At 45.3% G+C, this 15,927-nt stretch overlaps 1 long non-coding RNA gene across 1 annotated transcript; it reads left to right on the forward strand.

Annotated features, from left to right (window-relative positions):
• Positions 1–3,999: 3,999 nt before the first annotated feature.
• LOC134175678 (uncharacterized) lies at positions 4,000–9,039 on the forward strand. Its single transcript, XR_009969104.1, has 3 exons — positions 4,000–4,055; positions 7,298–7,912; positions 8,812–9,039. It is a non-coding gene; the product is annotated as an uncharacterized LOC134175678 (long non-coding RNA).
• Positions 9,040–15,927: the final 6,888 nt, after the last annotated feature.

Below are 15,927 nucleotides of genomic sequence, written 5' to 3' on the forward strand. Positions count from 1 at the left end.
GGGAAAGAGCTTTTCTTAGAATGTCCTACTGCGGCGTGCAAAGGCTTCCCCCCTTCTCCCTTCCTACTCATTAAAGCACAATTGTTGACTGCTCTGGGGTCCCTGTGGGTAAAGCTTGTTTGTAATGTCAATTACCTTGAGTTTATGAGTTAAGAGCTGTTGCCGGTCCTCTGGAAAAAGGAATCCTTCATTTAGCTGTCACTGGCATACACTGCAGTTCATTCGGCCAAGAGGAAATGAGGATTAAAGGCCTGCTCCTGCTCCTGCTGGAGGCGGTGGCATGGCTCTAGGTGAGAACAATGGGAGCAGACCCCTGCCTCAGAGGAGAGGGTGGTCCTAGCTAGGGTGCTCTCCTGCTCCCCCTCTCCCCAAGTGAATGATGATAATTACTGCAGGAGTGTCTGTTTAGTGCACTTCCTCCAATTGTTCCCAAGCCCTTATTTTGCTTGGTGCTCAGAAGGGGTCATTTCTTTAGCTGGATAGTAAAGCTTGTCTAGAATGACTTATTGCGTTCCTGAAATGCTTGAAGAGATGGGTGATTGCCTTGGGGAAAGGCAGAGTGTGGCTGAACGGAGGCTCTGCATGTTTTGGTCAGTCCTGGTGGAAGTGATAAGGACCGTTGACAATGTTGGTGGCACAAGGCCACATTTTTTATGAGGTATAAAGAAGCTGTGACCTTATTGCCCGCCAGAAACCTGTACTGGGGTACCCTGAGACAGTGTTCATGAGCTCTTTTTTGAGGAATTAAGGTGGTTCACCTTGCCACTAACCAGATGCTTTGACAAAAACAGTCTTTTTTCTGTTTGACTCCTTGGACAACTGGATCCAGCACAGCCCTTGGCTTGGGATGCTCTGGGAGGATACCTCAGTTTCTCTGGCTGGCAAAACCTACTGACTGGGCTGGCTCCACATTGCTCTGTTATGAGAGTGACAGAGTAGTAGAACATGAAAGAGGGAGATCGTGTCAGGAACCCAAAGCTAATGGAGGCCCTGTTATGATTCTTTTCACCTCAGGTGGCTTTCTCATCACCAGAATGTGCAGGTCTAAAGAGAAGGAAAAAAAAACAACCCCATTTGTTTCAGTTTTTGAATACTCAACTGTCTTTATCACACCACAATGTGTTGGTTTAACCAAGTACATTTTCAGCCTGTTGTTCAAAGCCTTGCTAGCAAACGCTTCTTTTTTTTTGCTAGTAAAGCACTGGGTATTTGTGTTTGTTCCTCCACCATGGGAATGTTTTTGGTAACAGCTGAGATTTAACTTCTGAGAAAATCAGGAGCTCCATACTACATCAGAACTTCAAGTAATAACAGTTAGAAAGTGCAGAGGTTTTTTCTGTAGCAGAAGATATTCTGCCACAAGGGGACCATACCTGTTAATAATGACCCTCCTTTGTGTTTCTTTTCAGTTTCCATCTGAAGGCCTTAAGCTTCTGAGCAGGCATAAAACAAACCTCCGAACACCTCCAATGGGGATTTCTAGAGTTACTGCTTTTCCCTTTAGAGAAGGGATGTCAAAGTACAGAAAGAAAAGTGAGTTCTTAAAGTTGTGGTGAGGAGCTGTGATTGCAGTAATCCCTGAAAGCAGATGAAAGCTAAAGAGACTTCCACATTTGAGACTCCTAGGTGTTTTGGGTGAGAAATGAATGATCTCTTTCCAGCTTAAACAGCCTCTTCAAGCTCCCTTGTCCTCAGATAATAGTACAGTTCTATTAAACTCCTCCTGGCAGAGTGATGGTCTCTTCTTGAGCTTTGAATTGCCATGAGTACTCCTCACAGGAAGTCACTGTTGATGCATGGGCTGTATTGCAGCCTTAGTCAAAACTGAGCATTTTAGAGGAAATTCAGAAATGTCATGACATCAGCTGTTTTTTGTAATCAGTCGTGAGTGCCTCTTGAGGACTCAGTTCCTGTGGAGCCCCGAAGTTCAATATCTTTAGGTTTACGACTTCATTGTAAAGATCACCCATTACACATTAAACACTCCGCAGAGTGCTTTTCTTTGAGACAGGGAGTACGTCACTACTCACTACCAGCTCTTAGGTCTCTCTAGTTCCAGGCAGCAAAACTTCTAGTGGAAGATTTCATGCTGAAAATGCATTTGAGTAGCATCATCTTAATAACCCAACCTGAGATTTGATTCCCACTCCAAAGATCTATACTTTGTTAAAGAAACTTCCTGAGCCTTCTGAATTTCAGAAAGAAAATATCAAAGGAGTGAGGTAGTTTGCACCCACCACTCTTTGTTTTCGGCTAACTGTGTGAGTCTCCTATACATAATGCTCCTCCATACAAGCAAGTAACAGTGGCACAGCAAATCACCATGTGTCAGCTGAGTCGTGGTAGCCTCAGTAGCTGTTTGTCATGTATGCTCTTGGTCTGCCCTAGATGTGAGGTAATGCCACTTAGCTGAAAACCTGATGAAAGAAGCTTAGACTGAAACAGATTAAAAGTGCAGACATGGACAGTTACAGAGGTCTGGCTGACGTATAGTAACTCCTTAAGCCCTGTACACAGACTGTGTGTCTGAACCCTTGAACTGCTTGCTCACAAAACTTGATCTGTTCAGTGCACATGCACACAGCTTGTGATGCCAGCACTTTTTGAGGCACCCTAATCCCAGTGAGCCCAGTGTGCTGCCTGCCTCCTCCTGTGCTCTCAGCCAGATTTTTCTGTAAGGATTGACTGGTTTGATCTTACCAGATGTTGATGACATGGTGAGGTGTGTTTATGTCAGTATATGCTGATTGGGCTCATTCTTATTTCTAGTGATTCTGGCTAGCAATTTAGCTGTGTAATTTTGCCAGTAACACCATGATGGAAGTAGCACAGGCAGGGCAGAAAACCTGTGCTGCTCACTGAGAGCAAAGCAAAACCAGGCTGTAGTCATTTTGCATACCAGTTGCTCGAGAGTGAAACAATACTGGATATTTTTATCTAAGCAGGTCATATTTTGATGCGGAGCCATGAGGTCTAGAGGTCAGAGGGCAAAAGCGGGTGTCACAAAGGATCTTGCCATGCTGTAATCCCTCCTGAGCCATGGGCTTGCAGGGTGACCTAGAGTGTGACACTTGATCAGTCTGCTCAACCTTAGGCAAGAGGCAGCCAGGCTGTCCCCTGCCAGCCCAACTGTCACAGCATCCAGCATTTTAAATGATGCTTCCCTTTCCCCAGCTGAAGTATCTGTTGATAAATTACTATGCAATGATTAACACCTGGTTGCTGGGGCATTTCTAATTAGTAATCAGCATCATTATGAGTGCTATGTATTTTAAAAATTTGCCAGAGGAAAATTTATTGCTAATACAATAGCTGGTGCATTAAATGGATGTTGCTTTGGGTGCTCCCTTACCAGATTCTGCAGTTTTGTCTTGGGGCTTGCTCTCTTGGTGTTTACCATTTCCCCATGGTGATACAGGGGAGAAAATGCTTAATCATAGCTTGCCAAGGTCTATCAGATAAGATTATTCTGAAGTACAACTGTTTTTAATTAAAGACAACATCAGCATTTTTAGACTAGGAAAAGCAAATGTGGTTACTTAGAGACTGGTACCACAGCCCAGAGGGAGGAAGCAATATGGTGCCTACACAAAGGCACTCAGTGCACTTCTCCACACCCTCCTGGCACCCAGCTCCCACTCCTAAATGGTGCAGCTCTCCCCTGCTTGTTCTAGAAACCCAAAGACATCCAAAATGGCACTGGACATCTATGTGTTAGACCTAAGCTAGTGGCCCAATTTTGAGAAGTGTGGCAAAATCACAGCACTGGTGAAGTTGAGGTAGAGGACAAATGTGTTTAAACCATTTGTTAGGCTGGTTATATGGCTTTGTTAGGCTTGTTCACTAGCTGCAGCTGAGGATAGTGGGTCAGTGGAAACCCTCTCTAATCACATGAAGTTGGGAGGATTGCTGAAACTGTCAATAATGGCTGAGCCTCCTTTGGAGGAAGAGGTAACTGTAAATGCTGTCTGGCACTGTGGTCAAGGGTGCCTCTTGACTCTTTCCTGCATAATGAAACACATGCTTATGACAAGAGCTAGGAGGAGCTTATGGAAGTAAGTCATGTTGCTTATCAGAGTGGGTTGGCTGGTCTCAAACATGTTCATATCCATGAACAGATGGACAATAGCTAAAGTGAACTGTCCATATCTATACCAACCTGTTGGTCATAGCCAGAATTTGGTTGCCTAATTTAACTCCTCATGAATGGGAAGCAGGATGAGATTTCATGTCAAATGTCATCTCTTTATAGCACTCCCGTATTTTATCTCCTTGCCTTTAATTGCATGACATACGGACTGTCCTTTTTTCAGTAAAGTTTTTGGCAAAACCAGTCAAATTTTCTGTAGGTCTGTTTGCCACTTTTTGGAAATCTCTGAAATGTTATCATACAACCCTAGATAATGATCTTGTTTCTCTTCCTTTCCCCTTCCCCCCATGATTTTTGTATTTCTTGTAATTTCTAATCTGAAAGTTAGTAAAGATGTTCTTAGAATAAATATCAGACAAAAGTCTGTCAGGATGGACTGATCTGAATTGACTCACAAAATCTAGAAACTGGCCTGTGAATGAAAGAATGAGTCAAAGTGCTCTTTTTGTACTATAAAAACCAAAGAGTGAATGCTAAGAGGCTGGAATAGCATTTTCAGGCTATTTCAGGTAAAATTTTAGCTGTGAGGCTGGTGATAGAGAACTGTGCTCCATGCATGCTATGTATGAAAAAGAGTAAATTATCTCTCCTGAAGCATCTGAAACATCTCCCTTCCTGCATGGAAGGATAGTGTGCATGTTTATGTAATCTGTGGCAATGTCCTGTTGTAGTTGTGAGGTCTCAGCACCAACCACTGAGGCAGGCAGGGATCTGGGCAGCAGAAGACATAGCACAGGGTAGTTCAGACATATAAAACAATAGTTTATGTGGCCTTCAGCAGTCAAAAAAGTTTGATATAATTGTTAGAAGCAGTCTGGAAAGGAGAGGGACATGGAGAGTTTGGCCACAGAAACTTTCACTGTCTCTTTGGCAGCAGAAAGCAAATTTGTCAGACACCACTGGGGCAGTGCACAGGCTCTTCCAAAAGTGGGGGTCAGGTCCTTTGACCAACTGGTCCATCAGGGTGAGATGGGACTGCTGGACCAGCCTTACCCCGTAGCAGACCCCAGCTGTGATGTGCAATGGTTTTCATTGCGGCTCTGAGCTCTCACCTCTTCTCCGCTCTACACTTCTGGTGTACTTGCTCACATTTATCTCGTGGGGATTAAGATGTACTTGAACCTTAGAAAAGAAAACAGAAATTTGAACAGGAAGCATGGCAGATTGACATGTTCCTCATTATCACTGCTACATTTGTTAGACATATGTTTTAAAAATCAAAACACTGCAGTATTCAAAGCACTGGGAGTGGGGGCAAGGAGGGAGACCCATCCATGCCCCACCCAGGGTGTTTATTCTTGAGGATGATTCATCTGTAGATGAAACTACAGAGCCAACCATAGCCAATGTAGGAAGTACTTAGTTACTGTTCAGAGATTTCCTGACTGAAATCACAGCTCCTCCTCAAACATGGTGTGAGCTTACTGTACAGGGAAAACACCACAGACCAGGTTATGTCCTCTAGGAAAAAACAAACACACAAAATGCAGGCTGGTGACGCCTATCAGTTTTGGAGGTGGAGCACTGTATGTTGGTGGCAATCTGACAGCCTGCAGTTTAAAGTGGTCCTCTGCTGGGCTTCCAGGTATCAGGAAATCAAAGCTGAACTTCCTTTGCCTATTAACATGGCAAGCTCTAAAGAAAGAGTTAAGATGACCCAAGAAACTGCAGGCATTTCTCATGCTTCCTGGTAAAAAAAAAAAAAAGCAAGGTACATGGCTTTCTCCTCAGATATTCTTTGGGCTCTCTCTTCAGTAGCAATTCTGACAGATGTGGTTTTATCCTACTATTGGAGTGGCTTCAGGCAGAGCAGCATGGGGTGATGTTGCCTTGACATCTTGGCCCCTGTGGACTCTTTGGTCAACTTTAACAGAAGTCAGAGGAAGGAAGTATCTCAAAGTTGTGCTGCTAACATACCCTTCCCCAAACCTGAAGGATGCAACTTTAACATTAAGAGGACCTCTGAAAGGGGTCTTTGGAGAACAATGGCAATGTCATGGATATGGGTCTTTCCACAACATTTTATTCAACCTAAATAAATCTGCCCATCTACATGGCTTCTTTCTGCAATGAATGGGAAAAGAAGCTGCAAGGGCATCATGGGAAAAGAAACTGGGCATAATAGGAAAGAAACTGCAAGAAAGGTACATTTATTACCAGTCAATTAATTGACATGGGTTAATTTTTGTTTAATCTTAGAGGAAAAAAACCTTCTCACAATGAAATTACCTGGGTGCTTGCTGAAGAGACATGGACTTTTCCAGTATTCAGTGAATGAGAGATTCTGTCATCAGCTTGTAGCTCTGTCCTTGTCCACCTAACTCTGCTCTTATCACTGCAGTAGCAGCGTACAGCATGGCCTACAGAAGCTTGGAATGAGGTTTTAGAGTGCTTTTGTCTGACACATGTCGGTCCCTCAGCTGGCCAGGACTGCAGCAAAAACATGTCAAGACCAGTGTGGACAAAGCCACTGAGGCAGGCAGATTTAAAACTGCAGGACTAAAAGCCCCTTGATGGTCCCAGCCTTGGAGGATTATGTCTGTACTTAAAGCTGCTTTAAGGAGCCACAGCCTGCTTACTTTCTGCTTTATGGATAGAAGGATACACAGGTAAGGGTTTAACATTGAGCACATCGTGTTTTTGAAGACTGACCTTCCTTTTAAGAAGCAAACCATAAGAAACTATTCTTGGACACACAGTAGTCTCTCCTTGATGTAAGTCATGCTGGTCTTTTAAGCAGACTGGGACTCCTGTGATCATGTGGGCATTGCTCTCCAGTAGCAAGGTCTCTGCAGTTACCCAGAACCACTTCTGCAAGTAACAATAGAAGAAATTAATTTGCTCAACAAAAGCTGGGGGCAAAGAGTTCATACATTTCTGATCCTTCATCTGTGCTGCTTGAAGAGCTTGCTGTTCTGGTGGCAAGTCTCTGGGTTTCCACTGAAAGGAGCTCCAAAACATGTACAAGCAGATGACAGAATCAGCACAGACGTAGGTAGCTTCCCGAATTCTTCACTTTTTAACACTTCTGTATCCTGCCCCTTGTAAATTAGGTCACTGAGGGCTGTATTGTGACAGGTTTTATGGGGGTACATGGTGGTGTCTGAGAAGGTGCAAATAACCCCTGTTTTCACATCTATTCTTCAGCAGGAGAGAACAGTTTGTCTTTCCAGTGTGGTACAAGGCAGGGGATTGTGGAAAATGACAGATCATAACCTTGTTCTTTTTTTGGCATCAGCTGCAGTGGACACTACTCAAAAAGAGCTATCAAGGTTTCTGCACTTGAGCATGTTCCTTCCATGGCTGCTGGTGGTGCTTTCCTGTCTCCCTACATTACTGGGCTACCTGCTAGGCCTGCTGGGGTCCCAGGACCAATTCTCTCAGTTGAGGCAGGACAGCACTGGAAGAGAAGATTTTTACTTGTTCCCATCTTGACCATGACATCATCCAAAGGCTTATTTCCAAATTAGGCACTACTAGTAGCTGGCCTGTATATGGACTTGAGTCTCATTGCGAAGTTAGAGGACCCAGCTGTGGAGAAGAGGGGCATATGTTTTCCAAACAGCAGTCAATCTGGGCTCCAACGAGAGGGCTGCCTTGAGAAGTTCACTGGTATGATTATATGGTTTCTGATGTCCAGGTGCAGCTCTTCCTCTAGATTTATTATCCATGCAGTGTATAATTACAACATGATTTGGGAAATGAAGCCCCTGTTGCATAGTAAAAACACTCATGAGATGATCATTCTTGTATAACTACAAGGTAATATTATATTGCCATAATTATGTAATCATCTGCTCTACTTAAAAGAAAATTAATATTTTCAGTAATGAGGCCACCCAATACTGAATTCAGGTGTGGTTTTCCTACTGTCACAGTCTATCTATGGGGAAGATGATGAAAGAAACTAATCTGTTTCTCAGGCTTTTTGTTTCCTATGCTGTCTTTCTAGACTTCATTTTATAACGAGCTCTTTTAGGAAGGCAGCCTTCCAGGAAGGTTTCCAAAGGTAACAACTGGAGTCACCTAAAATAAGGACTATACTGCAATTTTCAAATATTTCCATAAATAGATGCGGGAAGAAGGGATGAGCAAGATGACCAGAGTGGCTGTCTCTGCACTGGCTTTTCCTCAGCTCAGCATTATTGAGAAGACTGTCACCCGGTGAAACTCAGTGTATAGGCTGTTTTTATTTCAAGTGTGACATGCTGGCTAAAAGCTGAAGGTATTGCCCTGAAAGAGAGAAATATTTATTTCTTTTTACAATACTTTCCAGTAAAGTGATGATATGCAAATTACACATTGGAATTTTCTATGTATCCTCCAAAGACTGACATCCAAGCCAGCTCTTCCTGGATGAGTTGTCAGCTCAGAAAGAAAACTGAGCCTATAATGTGTCAGCCTGATCCCCACTGAGAGGGCAGGCTCCAAAGGGAGAGCAAAGATTTAAAAAGGAAAGGGTATTAATATGCCAGTAGGTCATATGATACACAGCATAATTTCTGGGGTCTAGGGTTGATTTCCTTGGCTATGCACGTGAGACTGACAAGTCCACTTGGTGACAAGAAGTGCAAAGTTTTGGTTATAATAAATGATCTTGCCTTTCTTTCTTGTGTCTGTGTGTGACTTTTGTACTTGCTTTTCTGCACTTTATTTTACAGCACTAAAAGCAGCAAATCCCATGTGTGAACTCTGATCACACCTAGCAGGCTGCTGAGAAAGAAACAGGTTGAGATGCTGATCTTGCGAGTGCCAGGGTAAATAGAATGTCTCCCTGCCTGCTCCAAGGTTTAAACTGGTAGCCTGCTTGAATTTTGTTACACTCTCTGTGGTTTGTGGTTTATTGCTTCCCGTGGTTTGTGAAAAGAGACACCGGGACTAACGAGTGAGATTTGATCTTTCTTCAATTAGATCACTATGTGTTATGAGATGACAGAGGTGATTCTGGTTAGTGCCCTGGGACTTCTAGCTGTGCTGGCTTAGTAGACTAACAGTAGACTGCTGGTGTAACAGACTTCATGTCCCTTCATGAACCTTACCTGTTTGCCCAGCTTGGTTTGTGGAGGATCAGCACACAGGAGTACATTGTCACAAGCAGCAGCAAGAAAAGTGCAGCAACATGCAGTATTAAAAGGAATGGGGAGCATTTTCATGTGTTTCAACCAATATGTATACAAAGCAAAACACCCTCCTTCACTTAGACAGGTCCCTAGGCCCAGGAGAATAAATGACACGGCCGCACTAGTTCACGTCCATGTCCTGGGATATGCACCTGTGGACGTACACTCGACAGAGCTAACCCAAACCCCAACTTTTCTGTTGAAACCTCTTTTCTCTTGTGGTCATTGTTTTTCTTGACTCAGAGTAAGACTCAGATTGTAGCTCACAAAACTGACTCTTCAGCCAACCTACAGTAGACTCAAAACTGTGGAATGTTGTTGTAAAAATGCAAACATGTAAAATGAGAAGACATCTAATGCCAGCCTTTTGGTGGAGACTAGATTTAGGCTTAAGACAGCTGGTGCCAGAGCATTTGCTTGTTAATGTTCCTAGGCTCTGGAATGCCTTGCAAGAGGATATCAGAGCAGCAGAATCAATTAGTGGTCTTAGAAGTAACATTAAGACTGATGGGTGACATGATCATTTTTTATTTTGAAGAGCTTATTTTATGGGCTGAAATGCAAGCTGGAGAGGTGCAGTGTCACTGTTACAGGGAAGAAGATAAACTGTAGTAAAAAAATCCCCACTAAACCAACAAAATTCTTCAGATGATGATTTGCTTTCATGCTGTGTTTTACCATCTGGAAACAGGGATGAAGAAAGCAGGCTGTTCTGTGTGACATGCACAGATTCATACCTGCCTGACCACATTCAAATGAATTATGACAAGGAGTTTACTCTCGGCTGGTCTTTAACCCAGACTACATGCCAATGCAAAGGAGTCAGGGAGCATAAGAATTCCCCTCAGACATCTAATAGGATGACACCACCTTTTTCCAAACACATAAAATATACAGGACTACTTGCATGATCAGCTTTTTGCTGCAGCAAATGATGGGCAGTGATGGGCAGAGCCCATCTCCTTCCCTCGTGAGCTGTGTCAGTGTTCATGACAGAGCATCAGTAAGTGCCTGCCCCCCTGCAAGCAGAGCAATTTAACAGGAAGGGGGACCTAGAGGGATTTCTGCTCAAAGCCATGGTGCAGCATTCTAAGACTTAAGGGACTGTATTGTCATAGAATCACAGAATCACAGAATAGTTAGGTTTACAAAGGACCTTAAGATCATCAAGTTCCAACCCCCCCTGCCATGGGCAGGGACACCTCACACTAGGCCATGTCACCCAAGGCTCTGTCCAACCTGGCCTTGAACACTGCCAGGGATGGAACATTCACAATTTCCTTGGGCAACCCATTCCAGTGCCTCACCACCCTTACAGTAAAGAACTTCACCCTTATATCCAGCCTAAACTTCCCCTGTTTAAGCTTGAACCCATTACCCCTTGTCCTATCACTATCCTGTCCCTAATGAAGAGTCCCTCCCCAGCATCCTTATAGGCCCCCTTCAGATACTGGAAAGCTGCTATGAATTCCCTCCTTCAACAGGCATTGCCTCAGGTCAGAGGGAGAAGACCTGGTTTCTCCCTCATGCTGTCATTCCTGACCTCAGGGAAGAAGATGGGAGTGGATGAGAACCACCACCTCTCCTTGCTCTCAGCTCACAGGGTGATGAATGATACAGGGATCCCCCTCACAGAACCACAGTACAGCCCACCAGGGTTGCATACAAATTGGTGATCTGCACATTTTGTATCCTGTCTACAGCATTAGCACCCTAAACCTCATCCCATACCTTATTCTTTGTGAAGCAGGCTGTGCAGAACTGAGCCCTGCAGAAATACAACATTGATTCAAGCAAATGCGGACTGGGGGTATTGTTTTGCAGGAAGAGTAAAACCTCAGTTCTCTGCTTGTCAGTGACTTCCTGAACGATAGGATGGCACTGACTGTGTATCTGTTAAGGGGCAATCCTGCAGTGGAGCCTATTGAAGTCATAACTCCTTGGGAGGATGCTCTGATGAGCAATAATAACAATGAGGACAACAAATGTAGGCCAGATTCTCATATTTGCTGACCCCTGACCATAGTGATAATAGAAACAACTCAGGCAAGCAATGAAATTGTTCCAGATGGCAGCCACTGAACCCAGTTTATGGAGTAATAATTTACTCCATGAGCAGTTGTACATACCTCATCAGGACTGCGAAGTGCCATGTGCAGGGAGAATGAAATGGGAGTTTCTGGTCTAGTCTGCTCTTTAGTGTTTGCAATGATCTCCAATTTTTGTTAGTGTAGTTAAATTCTACACCGGGTGCCACAGCTGGACTTGGACAGGGTTTGTGCCAGATGTTGCTACTTTCACATTGTACAAACAGAAGGGCTACAGAAAGAAGAACAGAGGAATGATCACTGCAATGGTGATGCTTTCTTTCTGGTGCCCTCCTAGGTGGAAACACCACTAAGGGGACAACGCTCACTGCTGTTGTCTGCAGTCAGTGCACTTTCATCAGCACTCTGTTCAAGGCAAATGTCTTTAGGGTCTTTACAGGAAAGAATAAAGGACACAATTAGAAAGCGAGGTTGTATGCTGCCTGGTTTTATCAAAGGTGAATTGTGCCACAAGAACCTGATATGTTATCTAGGAAAGCTAATTGGTTTTCCTGGTAAAGGAAACACAGCTGGTTTATCTGGCTATCAGCAAAGCATTTGATATGATGCCACATGGGAAATCATTTGTTCAGTGGGGGATGATGGGGTTAGGCAGAAGAAAAGTGTGCGAGGTCTGGCTAAGGAAGGGATTAAGCTGGATGGGGACTACTTGTGCAGTTGCTCAAGGAGTAGTCTCTGTTTAATATTTTCGGTTTCTGTTTAATATTTTTGGTAATGGCCTTGTCATGAAAGGCAGGAGTGTATGGATGAAATCTGCAGATAACCTTAAGTTTGGGAGCATGACTATTATGCAAGAAGATCAGGGTATGGTACAGGAAGCACTGACTGACCTTGAGGACTAGACTAATAGAAATGGGATGAAATTCAATATTAGAGAGTGCGAGGTTGTGCACTTAGGGACCAATAACATGAATTTCCACTGTAAGCTGGAAGCTTATCAGCTCAAAACAAACTCAGAAGAGAAAGACCCGGGTATATTAGTTGATGGGGATAACTAAGAGGCAAAGATATCATGCCATCAGGGAAAAGACAGAGTATTTAAGTCACAGCCTTCCCAAGAGGCAGGGAAGTATCAGTGCCACTGAAGAGGAGCAAGATCTCCCCTGCAGCACTGCTGGCTGCTGTGGTCGAGAAAGATGAAGCTCTGTGGGCACAGGTGTGGATCTGGGCTGTTAGGAGCACCATGGGAGGGGGGACCCCATTGTACCAGCTCTGGCCTCCGTCACCCAGGGTGTGGTGGCTGAGAGAGGACACATCGGCTTTCTTTAAATACAGCAGCGGGTAAATACAAAGGAGAGGAAAGCATGAATTCAGATCAAAGCAATGCTGGCACATGAACAAACACAAATTGACCATGGCTGCACTGAGGCTTGGAGGATTTCTAATCACTTTTGGGCAGGGGATATGGCAGACCAGTATTCACTTGGTCTGTGGGAAGGATTGCACAACACTGCAATGGTGGTGGTGAGGGCCTGGCATTGATGGCACCCGGAACTCAAAGGGGCCTGGTGCAATCCTAAATGCTCTTCACTTCCCAGGTCTATCTCACCCTCCTGCCCTCTCCCTGGGTACCTGTGTGCACTGGCTCATTCAATGTCCAGTGTCCAGCCCCTGGCTGGGATTCCCATTCAACTGATGGGAGTCAGGAAAAACCTAATTGCGATGTATGAGTGTGGCAGCACAAGTGAGATGGGCTTAATGGAAGTACCACTTTTCTGGGTCAGCCAAGGCCATTTTGATTATCCACAGTGGCCTTCTGCTGGGGCACATGGCTCTGGCCAGTTGTGTTTCCTGCTTTCTTGTGTGCCAGGGGAGCTGTCAGTTCCATTTTAATTGCTCTCACACAGCATCATCTTCTGCAATTCAGAAACTACAGTTCAGAGGGTTTTGTCCATTTCTTTCAGACAAGCATGTTTCCTTATTTCTTTTTTCCCTTTTTATCTTCTATCCCTTCCCTCCCCCTATTTTTCCTTTTTACCCCCACCCAACCCTGGTTGACATTTACCAGAACCCAGTGTGATTTAGTGACCTTGGGCATACTGTGCACTTTAATTTGTCAATTTGGGAAATTAATTTGTGGAAGAATGAGTGGAAGTCAGAGGTCAGGCAGTTGGAGCGCAGACCTGCTGACAGGTTGACTGTTGGTGGGGGGCTAATGAGAGCACACCACCAAGTGAACGGAACAAAAGCAGACAGATTACACTGCCTGCTTGCTGGCTGGAGTCAATAGCATCGGGCCGTTGCACCTCCATCTCTGCCTCATGCTGCTCAAGCAGCCGTTCAGAAACAGCCACAGTGGCATTATGGGAGGAAGGTGCAAGACTGCTTCACGATGAGAATGGAGAGCTTGCCATGGCAGCTCTTCCGAGATGACCCCATGAGGAGGGAGCCACCAGCAGGGCTGCATGAGGGTGTTTGGAGCCCTGCTGTCTGCAGCCACCTGGAGTCCAGGTGAATTTCAGCATCTCAGCTGGGTGCCGACAGCCGTGATCGGACAAGTGGGATTTGCTTTCTGTAGGCAGCATCCGCCTGACTCTTCCTGCAGCCTCTGAGGGTGGCTGCAGAGCCAGAGGGCTTGCTGGGCAGAAAGTAGGAGATGCTCAGCGCCTTTCCGCTCCAAAATCCCTTTCCCACTCATCTGGCAGGGTGTGTATCCGTTAGGCAGATTCCTGTGGGTGCTTGCCACTCATCTGCATTCAGCACCAGCAGAGGTTTGACTGCAAACAAGACCTGAATGTGCTGGAGAGAGATTGCATCTGCTGCCCTGAGGCAGCCGAACTGCTGCATCATGCTCAGGCTGCCCCAAGCCCCATGGCAAAATGACTGAGCTTTGGAGGATGATGAATGCTTTAAAGTGCCAGCAAATCCTAGGATTCTGCCTTTGAAACACAGGAGTCAGGCAAGAGGCACGACTGGGTCATGCCAAAGGCAAGACCATATCTGCGGAGCTGCTGAGGAAAGGACTCGATAGGACATGCTTGTTAGATACATACATGGAGGCAGAGGCTCCAGCAGCTCTGGAATGGGACAGCTTCTGGGCCTGAGTGCAAAACCTCAGGTCCTTGTGTTCAATCTTTTTCTTTCTGGGGCTAGCAAAAGCTGAAGGACCAGACTCAGCATGCACAGCCCACGGGGCAGGGGAAGAAACTACTTGTTTTGCTCTGGCAATAACAGCTCGTTCTGCACAAATGAAGTGGGGGTAGGCTTGGGAAGTTGTTTCTTACCTTAAAGTAGCTGTCTAAAACATAAGGCGCTGACAGCAGTCTGTGGAAGGGAGTGTGGAAGGGAGCATAGAAGGCTATAAAAGGAACCTCTTCTCCCCCATAATAAAGAAAAGGAAGAAATCCTCTCTGTGGCAGAAGCCCGGCTGGCCAGGAAGGTCTCCACAGCTGCGTGTGTGCTTTATGATTTGTACTTGCAGCAGGGCACAGATCCAGGAGTCTTGTAGTTTGGGGACTGAGCATAGTTTCTGCTATGGCACGACAGCTCTTCAAGTGATGCAGGTCATTCGGTGAACGCAGTGTTGACTGAGGGAGATCTCAGGCAGCTGATGTTGTGGGGAATGAGCATGAAGACAACCCTGGATCTCATAACTCCTCTGGTACCTCTGTAGCACAGAGTCCCCTTTAGCTGTCATTTGGTCTGACTTTAGCTGTCATTGCTGATGTGGTCAGTTATGTCTTCTTGTGGGCACTTCAAGCTGTTCAGAAGGACTGCAGGGTGTATGGTATTTCCATGCTTCCCTCAATGCCATCACGTTCCTACTTCACACACCTGCTCCATCCCTGCTTGCTGTTGTGATTCTGCACTCTGGGTCTCACCATCAACATCCTTCCTCACAGACTGCTGGAGAAGACCTCATTCTCACAGCTTTCACTAAGCTTCTGAGGTTTGTAGGAGAGTGGGGGGGGGTCATTAGACAGCACCAGGGATGCAGCAGCAGGGAGAAAGTGGGGTCAGGCAGACTTGGGGGAGCAAAAGATGACAGAGAGGGTGACTTTCAGAGGCTGTCAGGAAGCTGAGATCTTGCAAGACCATCCCTGCAAATTGTCTTGATCTTTGTGGATTGTAACATTTCCCCTCTCTGGTTAAAACCTGGCTCCCATGCTCCCCTTTTTCTTCCTAGGTTAGGGTGTTCCCAACATACCTTTCTTCCAAGACGCCTTGTTGACCACTTTGCAGTAAGTAGTGAGAAATTCCTGCACATTTTTTTGTCACCAAACCACAGCAAATGTTGAGCATCTCATCCACTTAGGAATGATTTCTCTTTTGTGTCTCAGACCTGACAGGAGCATCCTGGATGTCTGCATGCCGCTCACCCGGGAAGTGCAGCACATCATTTCCAAGAAAGCCTAGCAGCTGGAGCGCTGGCGATTCAGGCTTCAGGCATTTGAACAGTCATGCTCTCCACGTTTGTTTGCTCTCTGCTCCTTATATGGCCTCAGGCCCCAAAACCTTTCTCTGGTAGGGAAAATCAGCTGAGTTTGAACTGCTGTTATGCAGGGTGTGATTGCTTCATCCCCATCAGGCTGCTCCAGCAAAGGCTGTT

Source organism: Pezoporus occidentalis, unplaced genomic scaffold, assembly GCF_034315485.1.
Source record: "Pezoporus occidentalis ecotype Australia unplaced genomic scaffold, CSIRO_AGI_Poc_V1 ctg7, whole genome shotgun sequence".
Classification (NCBI taxonomy): domain Eukaryota; kingdom Metazoa; phylum Chordata; class Aves; order Psittaciformes; family Psittacidae; genus Pezoporus; species Pezoporus occidentalis.